The 17,421-nt window shown below is 41.4% G+C and overlaps 1 protein-coding gene across 2 annotated transcripts in view; it reads left to right on the plus strand.

The window, feature by feature from the left end:
- Positions 1 to 17,421, plus strand: part of LOC116790290 (VPS10 domain-containing receptor SorCS1-like) — a 271,838-nt gene that overhangs the window by 7,510 nt on the left and 246,907 nt on the right. The window lies entirely within an intron of this gene.

The following is a 17,421-nucleotide window of genomic DNA, read 5'->3' on the forward strand; positions in this document are numbered from 1 at the left end:
GAGATCAGTCCAGAGGGGGAAGCCAGGAGGTCAGAAGTCCTTAATTCATTCTGGAGGGGTTAGAGACCATTCTGACCCATTCAGTTGTGACACAGCTTTATATATGAAGGGCAGCAAGGTCAGCATTAGCCTTGGACAATCTTACATCCTCTGGGCCTTTCATACTATGTCAGACTGAATGCAACCCTCATGTTGTGCAGAGCTCAAAGACCTCTTCCTCTGGAAAACATTGTTGTAGAGCTTGGCCAGAGCAATGTAGCTTCACATTGATTTTTCCTTTGATCTCAAGGCTCCTAAGAAATAGCCCTAAACAAGCCAAAATTATGAAAGTTTAAATGTAACATTTTTTAAATTATTTTGAATCAAGACAGGGTTTTTGGAATGGATTTCTGATTCTCATATTCTATATTTTAAGATGATACAGTGATACAAAAATCTTGATTCAGTGTTCCAGACAGAGGCATCTAGCGACACTTGAGATGGTAGTGCCTCTAGCTGCTGCTTCACAGGGAAAGGGCATCCTGTGGGAACTGCCTGATGGTCTGGGAATTGTAGAGCATCTCAAACTATATTTGCCCATATTTAAGTAACTGGTATTATCATAAAAGCTGTGCGTACTGCATCCTGTTCATCCTGATGCAAACTACATTCAGGAGAAAAAAAATAACACTGACACAAGGCACTTTTTTTTTTCTCAATTATTTTTTTATGTCTGGCCAGCAAACCAAAAAATCAATGACTCCCTCAGCTCTAATTGACATTTCTATGTTAAATGAAAATGGGCTTTCATTCCAATTCGAACAGCAGCACTGGGTGATAGACTAATTATTTTGGAATTTTAAATGCATATAAAACTTGATGCAATAAAATTATTTTTGTGCCACTTTGAATTGTTTTTTCTGTCTCTTAAATCAGACAACAGTTAACATGAGTCCTTAATCCCTAATTCTCAGTACTGGTAACACAATAACACTTTTACTTGGTACTGTGCTTGCTTTCCTTGAGGAACATAGAAGAAAAGTACTTTAAGAAGGAACGGGATATTTTAGGGTATGTCCTAAGACGTAATTCCTTTCTTTTAGAGGGTCTCAGAGAACTCCCCATCATGTCCCTCAATAGGGGAGTGATGTTCTCCTGTGACTGCACTCTGGGACTCAGGGCTGCCTGTGAACTCCCCTGTGCCATGCCAGGAATGTTCATGCTCAGAGCAGGCTGTGTTGAGATGCCCCTGACATGGGACGAGCAGGGAGGAGGAGGCTGAGGAAGGAGATGGAGATTTAGGTGTGGGGGAAGAAGGTGGGAAGTTGGACCTGCTTCTGCTGCTATGGGGGGATGTCAATGCCAAATATCCCCACCATGAGCAGCCCATGCTGGGAAAGGGCCTCCCTGTGCTGTGGTTAGGGGGTACAATTGCTTCTGCAGGGGCAGGAAGGTAAAGGCAGTCATGGGCCTTGTGATTTCTCTCTTCCTGTTGGGAAAACTCAGAGATAGCCCAAGTAGGATGAAGGAGTTTTTTGGGTGGAGAGTGTTTATCTACATATGGGAATCTTTTGATCTCTTACACCACCAGGTCCCAGCCTGGTGTCAGTGCTCACATCCTCATTGTATTAGGTTTCTCATCACCTTTGCTGGTGATCATTTAAGGACAGCAGTGCCATGAGCTCTTGCAGATAGTTTTCATGCATGTCTTCAGGAGGAAGTGAAAAGCTCTTTAAAAAATCTCAGGCTATTTAGATAACCCAATAGAGACATCCCATGTCTTTTCTCAAATGTTTCTCCCCTCATTCTCACCTCCCCCACTAAATGTAAGGTTGAGAAAATAATTCGAGGGAAATATGTTATGTAACAAATGTAGGCACGTTTTCGTTTTCATAAATTGTCCCTGCTCAATATGTGATTTTCTCAGGTGCACTTTTTTTTGAGGGGGGGAGGGGTGAAGTAATCATAAAGTCCCTGATTCAGAAAGTAGTGAGAAATTCCTCACTAATGTGGAAATGAACGCCATTTAATAATTTGGAATGGACTTTGCCTGGAAATTTTTTTTTTTTAAATCCAAGGTAGATTTTCAGTAGTTGAAAGAGGTCATATGCTCCCTTTCTGTGTGTGTCATTGGGTCACTATAAACCTTTACAAACAGTTTAATGTTCCCTGTCTTGGCCAAAAATGGCCAATAACTTTCAGTGATATTCTCTGAAAACAGACCTAGGAGAAGTAAGTTGCACTGAATATTCAAATCAATATTTGAGGACCTTATTTTTTTAAGTATTTACATATAGGTGAGTGTAAATTATTTTTTTCTGGTGTAAAAAAATAACAATTATGGTGAAATTAAAGCTCTATATGCCAAAGAATGCGATATGGAAAATTAATTTTCTTTCCATTGCTTTCAGCTCAGGTTTTCAAGAAAAAAATACATTTCTATAGATGAAAGATAAAAACTTTAAATTAATCATTATTGAGAACAAAATCAAATTTTGGAAATGGTTATCTGCAGATAAAAGTGAGATCTTACTTTGAAAATTACTAGGTTTTGTATATATAGGACAGGATAAACAGATTAATAAGAGCAAAACAGCATATGCATTAAACTTCATTTCAAAATGCATAGGTCTGTGGTAAAATGTCACTAGTTAGAGCAGTCTGGGGGATGGTTATTCCCTGAGATGGTATTCTGACTGAGAAGTGAACGATGGGGAGGGATTGTACTACACTTCCTCCACTTCATTTGTGTTCATGTTTCCACACTCCATTCATTATGTTAAGGGGGACAGAACCTGGTCTAGAGATAAGAAGAATATAGATCTGGCCTACATAAATCTGGGCTTAGCCTGGATCCAGTGACCTAATGTTGCTACAGATGAGCTGATGAAGTTTAGTAATAAAAATTTAGGCTATTGTAACTGAAAGATGCTTTGATGCAAATCTGTGTCTGTTTGTTTCAATAGCAAATGACTGTTTAATTGTGTATATCCTGGAAAATATAATAAACAAAATAATTCTCCAGCTCATCTTTTGGATGAAAAGCTTCCAATTTGGTGTTGCCTTCCATTTTATTTTCAACTTTTGTAAGTTGTCACGTGGTCTTTCTTTTTTCTTCAGAAACTTCTCATCCACCCCAAACCAACTAATTTTAAAGTTGTTAAAGGAATAAATGTGGCTGATGCTGGCTATCTGTTACCCCAGACTGTGCCTGTGTGCCCAGGGCAGGATGGCAGGGCCCTGCCACCCCACCTGTGATGGAGGGAGTTGGACCATGGACACCTTCGAGAGTTGAAGCAAGGAACCCAGCCCTGCATTCCTGTGGCATGGGCCAGGGTCCTGGCATCTTCTTCTTAGTTCCACCAAAGCACTGAGTTCTGCAATCACTGAATCTTTGTTACTTTCATCATGCTGCAGGCTGGGATCCCATCAGATAGACTCAGCAGCTCCTATGCCTCCCTCTGCCGTGGGAACGTGAGTTCTTCTTCCTCCCTGCAAATGTTAGCATGCTCCATCCTCCTCCTCCTCATCATCATCATCAGCCACCCACGGCCCTGTCTGTTGATGCTGTTGCCTGGAGACGACCCTGTGATGGACAGCTTGGAGGGAAGCGATGATTAAACGACCTGAACTGGCTTCTGAAAGCAGCGATCGTTATTGTAATGTGACAGGCAGTGACAGCTCAGACAGCAACACATTCTGAGTGTGATTCCTGAAAGGAAAGATAAACAATAAACACACGAGGAAAGAGCCACACACACCTGTGTGTGAGTGCTGATGCTTTCCCTTGATGCAGAAGGGCAGGGAAGGCATGTGTTTCTGTATTAATGAAAGGTGAACATAACCCCGGTAATTGTCATCATGAGCAGGTCAGCCCACGAGCCAGTGCAGCCTGCACTGATGCTGTCAAACAGCTGAGTTACTCTGGCAGCCCTGGGCAGCAATTAAATGGGATGCTGCAGGTGTTAGCAGTGGGGGGCTGCACAGCCAGCAGGAATACACTCTGCACAGAGAGGAACACACTGAGGCTTCAGCATGAGTGTGGTGGTCCTGCTAGGTCCACCTGCCCTATCTCCTCTTGCCTTCCAAATGTACAAGACAGTACAGGCACAAGGATGCAGGGTGGACTCAGCCCTGGTAGAAAGTGCATGTGGCTGTACAACCACAGTGCCTGGTTTACGGGATTGTGCATAACATCTTTCAGCATTAACTGGGAGAGTCCTGCCCTCTTAGCTTTCCTTCCGAACCCAGATGACAACAAATGTCCTTGCAGAACAAATTTGAAAACAAGACTAGATGCACCTTAAAGACTGGTTAAACCAGGACACTGAAGATAGTTGAGAAAACTTACCAAGACTCCACTCATTGACTTGGAGGATAATAGCTTTTTTTAAATGGGTTTATTTTTGTTTGGTTTTGTGGTTTTATTTGTTTGTTTGTTTTTCCTTTGAGATGTTTGGATGGGGCCAGTTCTGTACCAGGTGGGTTGGGGCTCTGTGGATTTGTTAATTAAAATTTCCTTGAGAAACAGATTCCTGTAGTGTCTTCCCACTTACACTCTCAGAAACTTAGAAAAACTTCCATAGAAAACATGTTGTTTCCCTTTTTACTCAGCTTCATTTGACATCATTCCTTGTTACACAGTTCAGAAGTAGGGCAGGAGCTGGGATAGCAGTAGTCTACTTGGATAGCTGGGGAGCTGCTGGAATGGATCACAGCTGAAGTCTGACAAAATTTAGAGTGCCCACATTGCACAGATGTGGGCCAGTTTTGCCACCACTGCTCTGAAGTCTAGGAAGAGCAGATTTACATCCATGTTTTTTTCCCTGTTCTTAAGTGTAACAGACTCTGGGGAATTTCAGTGCTGTCACCGTCCTGGAATCATTACAGTGTTAAAGTTTGTATGATTTTCCAGTACACACAAGATACAGATACACACAATATCCAGTGGAGCATGATGGTTTGTCTAATTTGTGCATGGATTCAGAGGGAGGAAATTAATGTTTCTGGTGATTCCCACTTGCTTCTCTATCTCTCCTTTTAGTTTTATCCCAAGTTAGAATTTCTTCCTGCTGCTGTCCTGTCCTGTTTGGGTGTTGGTCCCTTTCAGTTCTCCTTGGGGAAAGAGCCCTGTCTTGGTAGGTTTATTACACCTGTTTTTTCACCACCACGAACAGTGGAGGGTAAAGTACAACTTCAGTGCAGATGAACATCACATTTCTCTTAAAGCAGACTTAACCAAAGATATTCTGATGTTTCTTTGAACTTTTAAAGTGATGTTAAGTGTAGCAAGTATTTCCAGGAAGTATTTGTGCTCTGGGTTATCTGCCTATGCTTTGATGGCTGTTCATGTCCTTTTAAAATTACTGTCAGTGTCTGTCCTGAGTACAGCAGCACCGATTTTCTTCAGTGCTATTCAAGTTCTTAAGGCAGGCTTATCAGCAAGGCATCTGAGGCATGGCTTTAAAGTGAAATAAGAAAACAAACCCCAAATTACTTTCTAAAGATCCTTCCAATAAGAGTTAAAAAATCACCAGTGTTTCTGTCAGACTGAAAGGAAACACACACACATAAAGAGAAGAAAATTTCATTGCCTGGCTTGCTCTCTCCTTCCGTATCCCTATTGCATCTGGCAGCATCTCAGAATGAAGTAGGTGAGGAGAAATGTTGAGTCTGTGCACCTTTTCCACTCATGTAAATCAGTATTCACTTAGATAAAGCCAAGAACTGCTTTGAGGCAAGCAGAGGAATCCATCTCTATCCCTTTCTGACACTGAGGTATTGAAAGGCCAGGCAGAAACAGTAATTTCTGAGAAATCTTGCATTGGGCAAGGTGAATTATGGTGTGAAACAAACCTTTATAAGCAAGTAGAGGAAAGAGATACTTTGAGAAATTTTATGAGGAGCAGAAAGTATTGTACAAAGGAATCAGCATCTCATTATAAAATGTTACTCAGGAAACCTGTACTTAATCCTTTATATAGAGAGCATTTTGGTTAAATAAGGACATACGTAGAGATTGTTGCTGGAGAGAATTCAGAGAAGAGAAAAGATGTCTGTAATTTTGGGCTTTTGCTTAAATATATGGAATTGTGTGGTTGATGTCTGAACTGGGACGACACAAGATAAATTAAATTTTAACTCATTAGTAAATTTTTCTCCTAACAAGCTACTCAGATGATCTAGAAATGCATTATGCAGTAGCAGCTGCTAGAAGATGAAAATATTTCATTGTAGCAATACTTGGTATAATGAAGTATGGGAACTGAATGCAGTGTTGCAGAAGTAAGGAGCAGAAGATAGATGACATACAGTTTTAAATATTCACCTTTTGTGTTGATTTTACATAGGACAGATGATGTCAGTAAAGTAAAAACATCATTGAGACATATAAATCATTAAATACTACTATTTGAGCCACTTGGGGAAAGAAAGTTGTCAGAAGAATTTTCTGTTAGAAAATACAGTTTAGTCAAAATCAGAAAATTTCTTGGAGGTATGTCATTTACAGTGACAGTTGCTACACTGAAATATCAACCAAAATTGTCTGCGTTCTTATAGTGTCGAAAATTAGTGAGAAACCTTGCCAGCTGACTTTTGCTTTGGCACCAAGATTATGAAAAGATATTAATGTTGTATCAAGGACACGTCTTTTTCACTGAATATATAAGAATATGTGGAGTGTATGGGACACTAAGTGATACCTCATTCCCAGGAGGCGTAAAAGTTCCTTGCTCTTCTGTCCTCTCTGACCCTCCCTTGTGGTAATGGGCCCTATAAACAAGCTGTGTTCTTTCTCTGTCCTGGAGAGATTCTGTTTCCATCTGTGTTATCTTTGTGGTGTCTCCTTAGTCACATGGAGGATTTCACCAAAGGATTTTTGCTGAAGGTAACAAGTTCTTTGAGCAGTAAAGGTGCTGCTGAGAGGCAAGTCGGTGGGTAGTCTCAAAGGCAATACGTTTTCCTTTCTGAACCGCTAAGTGTGGGGAGTTTTTTACTGATAAATCCTGCAGTGTCCAGAAACACATCTCTGTGTATGTTTGCAATTAATGTTTAATGTTCAGACATCATCAAAAGGAAATGCTTTGGTGTTACTGACTAGCTGATGAAAAATGTTTACTGATGCTCTTGGGAAATTTAATGATCTTGTCTTTTTCTCTTGGGACTGAAACCAAACATTAGCCTGCCTGAATCCCCCACAGAACAGAAGTGCTGGCTTCTGACACATTCGGATAAAGAACATAGCTAGGAAGGTGGTTTTTAAATTAATCTCAGCATTTTTTTGCCTTCTATAAGATGATCCCATTGGCTGCTGTAAAGGTATGGTGAAGGGACTTGAATATCAAATATTGCTTTTGTTCCTGAAACAGTCTCAGTTTTACTAAGGGTAGCTCTATGGAAAGTCAGAAGTGTGGCAGCTCCAGCATTTGTTAACTAGACAGAAACTCAAGGGGAGAATGGATTGCAAGAGGAACATTTTTGAAAGCCCAAATAGCTGTTTTTCACCATTCTGACCCTTTCCACTGCTGAGCAGATTGACAACCGAGATCCCAAGGTATGCAATTTCCACTAAGTAGGAGCCTCCTAAAGGTGCTAATCGCTGACAATGTTTTAGTGTGGAACAAGAGATGTCTCCTCCCTGTTAATTGCACATCCTGTACAATGTTTCTTTTTAAAGCACTGAAATGCTTTAAAAACAAATATTTGATTCCTGGCTCAAAGAGCTGACAGTCTCAGCCATGATCTGGGAGGCAGGTACGGATGCCTCATGGCAGAAACAATTCCAAGGAATGCACTGAATTGCTTCACGTAGGAGTTGGATAACTCGATTTCAGTGACTTCTTCCTCGGGCAGGAGGTAGGCTGGATAATTGCTGCTTCTTAAATGTGTGAACAGGCAAGAAGAAGCTGCAGAAACATGGGGTTTACAAATGCATTGATTATGCAATTGCTCGATTCACTCTAGTAAAGTTTTTTTTTGTCCTTTAGATAATAATATACAGATGGATGCAAACACACAGGAGATGAGCACTGATTTTAGGGTGTAGTGAGGAGCAGCAGAAGGCAATTTGAAGGACGATGAAGGAAGCTCTCAGGGTGTAAATGGGCCCTTGAAAGGTCCCTTGAAAGGGACCCAGCTGGCTTCAATTTCCTGTCTTCTCAGGTGGAAGGAATAAGTGATTAAGGACCAGGAAGAGATAGGAGGGGCAAATGTAGGAGGGTGAGGCTCTTTTCCAGAACTGTGTGAAGGTGTAAGGAGTCTACTGAACAACAGCTTTTTCTAGTAGAGAAGCTGACCTAAGGCTGCTGATAAACTTTGAGGAAAGCTAATGTTGAGTGATCTCAACTGAAGGAAAACCCACTACAGTTTGAAATATTTTCTACCAGTAAAGAGGTGCTAAAGAAGAAATGTGTCCTAAGTAAGTAGGAAGCCTCTCTGGGCAGTGTGAACTGGAGAATGAGAGAAGACTTCGCAAAATAGAGGAGAGTAAGGCTGGACAGTGGTGTGCCAGGATATTGACTGGACAATACAGGGAATGGAGCAGCAAATTGAAGCTGCTGATAGAGCAGAATAATGTGATGGTGTTAAAAAGCTGTTTCTGGGACATGGCCTGGAAAAATGAAAGCAGGCAATAGAAAATACAGAAGGCAAAGTTTGTGGCTTGGGGTAATGTGATCAGAACAATAGGGTTTAAGGGTGGTTTTAGCTCTAGAATTGGCTAAAAAGAGACTCTAGAGAGAAAAGAATATTTCACTATTCTAGATGCAGATGGCTGGAATGATTTCATACAAAGAGAAAACCATGAGCACTTTGAAGAGGAGTAAAGATTTTTCTGTTGGGGATTTTGGACTTAAGTGATGTAGAAGCGCTGGCTGGTAACAAAAGACACAGAAAGAGGATAAGAGCCAGTATAGAGAAGCCTGATTATGTGTTGGTGAAACAGCTTGGAGGAGGAGATAAGGAAATACACTGGCAGATATTAACACTGTTAGCCAAAAGTTCATACTCAGTGGGCAGAGACATTGCTGGAGGGTGAGGCATAGATGAAAGAATTTACCTTAAAGTAGTCTTCCATGCTGTGACTTTCTCTGCATACACTGTGCAATTTGTTCTCAGCGTCTCTGAATGAGGGTCACCTCTCTTCGCCACCACCTGTGGAGGTTTGATATGAGCCAGCCAGCAAGTTGTGTCTGATACATCTGGTTTAATTGTATTTCAATGCTTAGAGTCAGAGCATGAACAAGACCCTCTTCAGAGATGTGGGCAGTTACACAAATTGGTGTGGAGACATTTTGCCAGAAGAGATGTATTTTGTTTACTTTCCTGAATTTGTCAGGGAGTGGCCTTGCTACTCGTAGAGGTACAAGTTCTTATAGCTGGAGTGGTGCTTTCTGGGCTCAGAAGGGAGTGAATAATTTGTGAAAACAAAAGTCTGTAACCTGGCAGCTTTTGCTTTCAGAGAGATGATGTAAGCAAAACCAGAAGCCTTTAGGGTCTCTTGTATCTTTGTGGCAGAAGTTAATATGGACAAGGGATTGCCCTGGTCTCAGTGGGGAATTCTGGTGGTGCATTTTTGCCTTTTGAGCATGCAGCCTTAGAAATGAGCTCTCCTGTGGCTGATGATGCAGTTGCAGCAGAATGTTTCCAACCTGGCTTGGATTTGAGGCTCAAACAGGAGGTGCAGTGGGCTGTCACTGAGCTAAGAAGGGGCAATGTCATACATATTCTTGGTTTTCAGTAAGTTACCTGAAGTACTTGTGTTTTCCTACCTTATGCCTTTAAATGCATTTAAACTGAATTTTTTTCAAGATGAGGAACCCTCATGTGGACAGCTATCCCAGCTAGGCTAATGTGTGGCTTTAATTTGTGCTTTCATTGTCTATCTCAAATGAAATAGTTCACCCAAATCTTCAGATTTTTTTCCGTCTGAAGCTTTCGCATGTCTCCCCACAGAAGCTTGCACTACGGCATTGCTTCTTGTGGTTTTTTTTTTTTTTTTCAAGCTGGTGTTGGCAGCCTGTGGCAAAGGGATGACTTTAAATGAGTTGGTATGTTATAAAAGGCACAAAGAGGCAGCTTCTAGCACCTGATATCTTGCAGTTATCACCTTGAGGGAGCTGAGAGTCTCTGATCTGACCAAGAATTACAACACTCCTTATCAGTGATTGACTCTCAGCTTTTTCAAAGGTGATTTCTCCCATTCCAATTGATTTTTTTTTTTTAATGTTTCCTCCTCTCCCTCCCCCAACCCCACTTCCCATCATTCCATCTTCTTTAACTTGTGAAAGTGAAGCACAGCTTGGCTTGCTTCTCTTGAGGATCTGCCAACACCCACATTAACCCACAAGTACCTTCTTTCTAGCCAGCACTTTGGCAGGGGACCTTCTGTCTTCATAGTACATAGTTCCTTCTGGAGAACAGAAGACACAGATCTTGCAGTGCTGTTCATAGTTCTACTTAGAAGATTTTCAAATATGTGCCTCGAAGTCAAAAAGGTTTCTGAATTTTCTGCATGATTTCTGTTGTGAGATGTGCAAACAAATCAGTACTTAGATCCACCCTTCTTTTTGGTAATCTTCATTAAGGATGTGTTTGACTCACTCTGGTTATTGATGTAGTTTAGTCCCTGGCATTGAAAGGCAGTGACGATGGCCACTTCCATTGGTGAATGACAATGGACAGGTGAAAGCATCCCAACTGCCCCTTCTTCCACCTGTTACACCAGGACCCCTCCTGTTGGTGCCACAAGATAAATGGTATCACCAAGCTACATGTAAGAAAATGACGGTGTCTTTCCAGAGGGTGAAGGTGTTGTAGCCGCCAGTCTAGCAAGGTTAAGGTGCAGAAGCTAGATGGGTCAAAGCATCGTGCAGTCAGTGGTGCTCTAGATGCAAACAGGTGATTATTGTCACTGAGGCTTGTTGCTCATCTGCTGGGAAAGCTTATTATACAGAACTGTGTTCTGCAGGGGTAACAGTGTGCATTACATGCTCTGCTGGCGTAAGCTGTTCCACTACACTGGAAATAATTTTCAGAAATCAATTGATTTGGGTCTCATTATTTTTCTTCTGGGCTATGAGTGTTTAGGGTTTCGATTACTTTTTGCCATTAGAAAGGTGAGGATGAGCAGATCTAATATTTTTTATTTGGCTCTGATCACATTCTAATAAAGGGACCATCTTGATGGAAGTCTGGGATGGTATCTTGTGCTGCATTTCTACTGAAGTGCCATGCTTTCTTTGTGAGGCTCTTTGGGTTAGGAACTGTCAAGTTCAAGAGAGGGCTTGGCACTTGTCCTGCCTTTTGATCTGCTTCATTATATCCCTGACTTTCTAAATAAATTGGAAGTGTTCACTGTGGAATAGAAAAACAGTATTTTAAGCTATGTGGGAGAAGTGCTTATTCGCAGATCAGTCTTATCATCAGAAATGAAACGTTCCAGCAATCCCATCCATTATGCAAAGGGGGGTCATGATAAGAACAATGCAGAAATCTTGACAAGAATCTTCCAGCTGATGGTATCCGTTACCACTGATCAGTGTTTCCTGTGGTGTGTGCATAAGCAGAACTTAGGTCTGTCCACATGCCACAGCTACCTGTAACCTGCCATTGACACCCCTTCTGTTCCCTCACACAGAAGGTAAACTGTAGCCAGGATGAAATATTTTGCTAATTATAAAACATTAAATGATCTTCATCTACTTTCTCCCCAATGAACAATCCAATTGAATTATCATTAGAGCTTGTACAGAACTTTTGATAACAATGGAACCATTTGTATTAAATTCAACCTTAGTTTTCTTATTCCATCAAGTCCCATCATTGTGTTGATTGTACTTCGAAGTCATAGCAAGTTTCCCTCTTCTGCCATTTACCTAATTTATTTCAGCCCCAACACACAGCTCCTAAATTCTTGCTAAATTTGTTTCTGAACAAAAGGACTAAAACCAGAGCATCTTAAATGAAAGACATGATGCAGTTATGGTTCCATTCATTTCCTCATATCTGTCTGCTGTATCTAGAGAGCTATTGTTATGTATGCAGTACTGGAAGATAATAATACTAATAAAAAATAATAATTCTCCTAGGATTTGCTGTCAATAGAAGCAATCTACAGAGAACTAAAGCCTAGAGAGTGAGTGATTAAAGTTTAGTAGCAGAACTGAAATACACTTTCTGGATGCAAAAAGAAACTAAAGAAGACAGAGGAACTAGAGGGATCTGCTCAGTCTCTGAAGCCAGATCCTCATGTGATGTAAATGGGATTATTGAGCTCTACCCTGAACCCTTCCAATGGGGATATGCCAGATGCTCAGTGCTGTGTGACTCAGAGCGCTGCTCTACAGGGGTGGTAACTTACAAGGGAATTCTGCCTCCTGTCTTTTTCCTCTTTCCCCAGGAAACCTTTTCTGGCTTGGAAGTTCTATCTCTGCCTTAAGCAGGGCTGGAGCAGGAGCTCAAGGGCTTAGAGAGAAGTTTGGGTGAACTCAGTGTGTGTGAAAGGGTTTGTAAAGCTGCTGGAGGGTTGCCTGTGACTCTGGGGACTGTGTGTGGATGATATTGAGTGTACAGTAGGATGTTACTGCTGCCTTCATTCTTCCTGTATATCACAGGTTGGACTGGCTTCTGAGAATTGACCATTCCCAAAGAAGAAATTAAAAGTCCTGTAGGCACCCAATTTGGGTCAGGTCAGGGTCAGCACTGATTATGAACTTGGCCTTGTAGGAGTTCTGTTTGAGCGAAGTGGTTGGCCTCACTCACAGAAAATTTTTTTCAACCTGGATGAGTAAAAACCTACAGAATCCCAGGTTCAGAGAGAAACCTAGTTATTTAAAGCCTGCTGCCTCTCTTAGTCTCCTCTCAAAACACAGAGTACAGAAGAACTGGGCAAGTGGGATTAGTTTCCTTTCTCTGATAAAAGCAGATTAATTTTAACACTGTCTAAAATCGCACCCATTTTCTCTTGGTAAATGAACCATAAGACACATTGTCAGAAGCGAGCCTTCTATAATGACTGTGGTTAATATTTTAGAGGCATTTTCTCTGTGGATCAGAGCTTAAAGTCAAGCATGTGAGAACCAAGCAATATATGCTGAACATTAGCTTGATTTCTATTCATTTGTAGCTCAAGTATTCTTTACTTCCCCCATGCTAATTTCAGAAAACCTCTGAGTTCTGTAGAGCAAGAGATTTGCATCTGATTTAATACCCAGGTATATATCTATTTAAGTAAGTAGAAGGGGGGCAGGGCAGTTCACATGCTTGTGAGTCTAAGGTAAAGCTCAGGAAATCTCAGTTCGGTTACCTCCTCTGCTGCAGAGTTCCTATGAGTTTTCCAGAAAATCCCTGTGCCTGTGGTGACTCAGTTTCCTGAACTGTAGAATGAACATTAAAATTGCTGCTTCCCACAGAACCTGTCAGTTCTTGAGTTCTTCAGAGGCTGTGGTGCACTATGATACCGTGTTAATAAGAGGTAGAGGGGGAAGATCTCTTAGGGCTTATTGGTTGAGCTGTTTCAATACAAGTTCCTGCGTTAGGAGCAACACCACATGTACCAAGGTGCGTGCCCCAACTGTCTGGGTCTACTGGTGTTCCTTGTTTCCCCCTCACTACATTTATACCATACTGCACAGTACAGGGAACACTGGGACCAGCTATGGAGTGCTCAACACATTCACATGGGGTAGTGAAGATCCACTGTCTGTAAATTCAAGTCTTCCCTCCTGAAGTGCCAGGTGAAGGGTGTCTTGCCTCATCTTTTGCTTCTGTACTGGTGGTTTTTCACAAAGAGGGTCTTTGGCCACATCCCTCAGATACTGTCCGTGAGTGCTGCTTCATCTGGAGAGAATGCGAATGACTGAATGCAGTTGCCATTTGCTATGTGCTCCACAGGAATGTTTTCTGCCTCATTCCTGCTCTGACTTTCCTGGAAGAAAACATTAAATTTCAGACCATGGCACTTCTGCTGTTAAAACCCCATCTGTGTCTGACTGCCTGAGTTTCCCATTACTTTCTAGTCCTAATGCATAAACCAGTGCAGCCAAACTATACATAGTGCTTAAAAATTACTTGACCCTGTCTTTCATTCTTAACATCTGCTTTAGCACTGCTTGTGGTCTGGAACAACTGAATAACCTTTATGGCTGACAAAACTGTAGGTGAGGAAACACAGCAGGAATATTAAAGTTTTAGGACAGCCACTTGGGAATGTAAGTTGAGACAAATGATGCAGTAGATGTAGGATAATGATCTGAGCCTTGCATGAGAAGTTTTAGGACAAATGCAACAGCTCTGATGTGCTAAAAATAAAAATAATAAAGTGATTGGACACAGCCAAGGTGATAGTTTTGCTAAGAGCTCTTGAAACAACTAAAATTGTTAACATTGCAATTATTCTTAATAGCATAATTTTCTTCTACTTACAGTCTTGCATTTTTTGTCCCAATTAGGGAAGTGAATTTCTTTCTTAATTATCCAGTTCTCATACACTGATGTAGATTTCTAACACTTTGAGGTATATTTAACCAGATCCTTGTTTATGCATTTGGGGAAAAACAAACAGGGAAATTTGGAAAATGTTTTTAAGTCCAGTAGTCCTTAGTGGAAGCATGCTGTTGATTGATGTCCTTAATGCTAAGCAACTGTTATTTCTACAACTTGGGTGTTGTATTCATTTCAGAGGAGTGACAGAAGATGGAGGCTGTTATTCTCCCTGGTTTGCCTCGATAAGCCAGTATGCTTTTCCTCAAAAGCCTTTACTTTTCATCCTTATTCTTGTAAGGAAAAGGGTGCTGCAAAGGCTCAGGAAAGGTTTCAGGAACTTAGCGCTTAATGAAAAGAGATTAGAAAGCACCAGTAGCACTGCTGGGGTGAGTCAGAATTCTCATTTCACATCTTTATTATGGGAATCCCCAGGGCTGCTGCTGGGACTTTATTCTTTGCTTTCTCTGTCCCATTTCACAGCTCTCTTACTGCAACATTGCCACAAAAGAAACCCACCTTTTTTACTTATGAATAACTGAGAAAGACATTATTAGCACCATCTATTGGAGAAACAGAGATACTGGTTTATTCACAGATCTGAATATGCAAAATCTTGTGCTTTTTTTCACTTGCTTTTTTGATTTCCAGCTATAGTTTACAGTGAAAATGTGCCTAGACAACCTGCTTGTCTTTTAACTTATAGCAGCCCGGAGTCTGTGCTTAGGGGATTGTTCCTTGCTTCAAAATGTACCTTAAAGAAATGCAGTGAACCATTTAAAAGAGGGCAAGCAGACAAAGATTCAAATGTCAAAATGGTGCCTTGGCCATGGCAGGTTCTGTCACATCAATAGGACAAGGGCAATAACTGAGAAACAATTTGCAACTGAGGGGATAGGCATGCCTATCGGAGTCAATCTGGGCTAGTGAGTCAATCTGAGAAATTTGGGTGAAGAATGAGATATTTGACCTTCTTGATCTTTATGGGACAGAGTAAACTCTGTGACTTGAAGAAAAAGCAGAGGAATTATCGTTATTAGGAGAAGACTGACTTCAGGGCCCATCTCCGGGCTGAAGAGCAGTCACGATCTGAAGCAATTTCAGGACAAGCATGGTTTGATCAGTGTGACTCCTCCTGACAAGATTAGTGGCCCACCTCACACGTTTCGGGGAATTTGCACACATAGAGCCTATTAAGCTCCCAATTCTCACTTACTCTGCTGCCTTATGGGCTTCTCCGTGTTTCTCCAGCGCTCTTGCGTGTTGCATTTTTGTGCTATTCTGTAGCTTTGATCTTCCCCTCTCTCCTCCTTCAATAACAAGTAATTTCTTGCTGGAAGCACCATGCCAGCAGGCCAAGGTTCAGATCCCACTATAAGGGATGATACTGCAAGGACGCAGCAGGTAATGGTCTCTTAAGTAAAAGATCTCTGCTGCTGTGGGAAACATGTAGTGCCTGCACTGATGGACCAAGATCTGGCATACTGATGGTTTTAAATGGTTGGCCCTACCATGTTTGTTGGAGGCTACTTAAATCTTTCTGATGTTGTCTGTTGAAACATGTTTCTTTAATACTCAGCATAATTATATTTAGATCTTGTTTATCCATTTACTGTTCTGCCAGCACAATCTTTTAATTTTCGCTCTGTGGTATTTGCACTGCAGAAATGGAAATCCTATCCTTTTGTAGTCTCTGTTTTGCTTGGTAAACAAAAAAGGTCTTTTATGTCACAGCCACATGATTGCAGCTAACCAAATTAGTGTTTTAAGAAGTTAAGGTCTCACAGGTAACTCAATCAGTAAAAGTTTAACTCTCATAGAATTGGACAATTATTATTTCTGACTCTCTGAGTGGCTGTTGGAGAGACCTCAGTACTTTCTGTCATAAATCCCTATTTCAGTAGCTTGCTCTATCAGTGATAGCAGATAAGATAGCTAGATTTCAGATAATGAACACCCTGAAATTCAATGACTTCATGAGTTGAATGCCATTCTGAGAGTATGGGAGGATTAAATACAAGAGGAGGGAGAACAGAGCTGTGTTGCCTTTGGGAATGTAGGCTTGTTATAGGTATGAAAGGGTTATTAAAACCTCGAGGGGTAGTATAAGCTGGACAGTTTTGGCTTTGATCCCATGGGCTAGACAGAATTGCAGTGTTCCTGAAATGCATAGTGTGGAATTGCTTATGCAGTGACAACCTCTGGAGCTCCTTCACTCTAGTTTTAAGTGATCCCAGTGACAGGTTTCCCTGCATGCTTCCCTTGAGAGTGGTGTGGTTGGTCTAATTGATTGACCTATTAGCAAAGCAAATTTCTCTTGCTATTCAGCCAAAATTTTCCTTCTGCTTAATTTCAGCCCATCACTCCTAGTTATGCCCCCTGCGAGCCTGCCTGAGCTGCCTCTGCCACACTATAGCTTTATTGATCTTGGCTCTGTGTAAGTAATTCTTAACTGACTGAACTTATTATTGGCAGTACCAGGGCAGTGATGGCACTGGGGACAGCCTGTTTCTTGACTCTTTCATCCCTGGGGCCGGAAGAGAGGAACACAGTGAAAGTGTTCGGCGTTGCTCACTCTACTTTCAGAATGTGGCGAAAAGGGGTTTCTCAGTTTTCCCCAATTCTTTAGATATTTGAGTTTGCACAGCTGTGTGTGTGTGCAGTGTTGTGTGAAGATATCCAGACCAGTGGATGTCAGAGATGTCCTGAAATAAGAAGCAAACTCATCAGTATTTGGCCTCTGGGAGATTTCTCAAGGTTAATTTTTGGATTCCTGTCAGTCAGTGTGTGAATGTGTGTTGTGGGGACAGGACACGGATTATGTCTTGGCAAAGTTCTTTCCTTCAAGTATTTGGCTGAGGAAACCTGTTGTTAGGTGAAAAAGAGGCATCGTGAGAACTGATTCCCAAACTTCATATCCTGTGATCCTTCCATTTCCATGTCTAGTCTAGGTTACATAGT

This window comes from Chiroxiphia lanceolata, chromosome 8, assembly GCF_009829145.1.
Source record: "Chiroxiphia lanceolata isolate bChiLan1 chromosome 8, bChiLan1.pri, whole genome shotgun sequence".
Taxonomy (NCBI): Eukaryota; Metazoa; Chordata; class Aves; order Passeriformes; family Pipridae; genus Chiroxiphia; species Chiroxiphia lanceolata.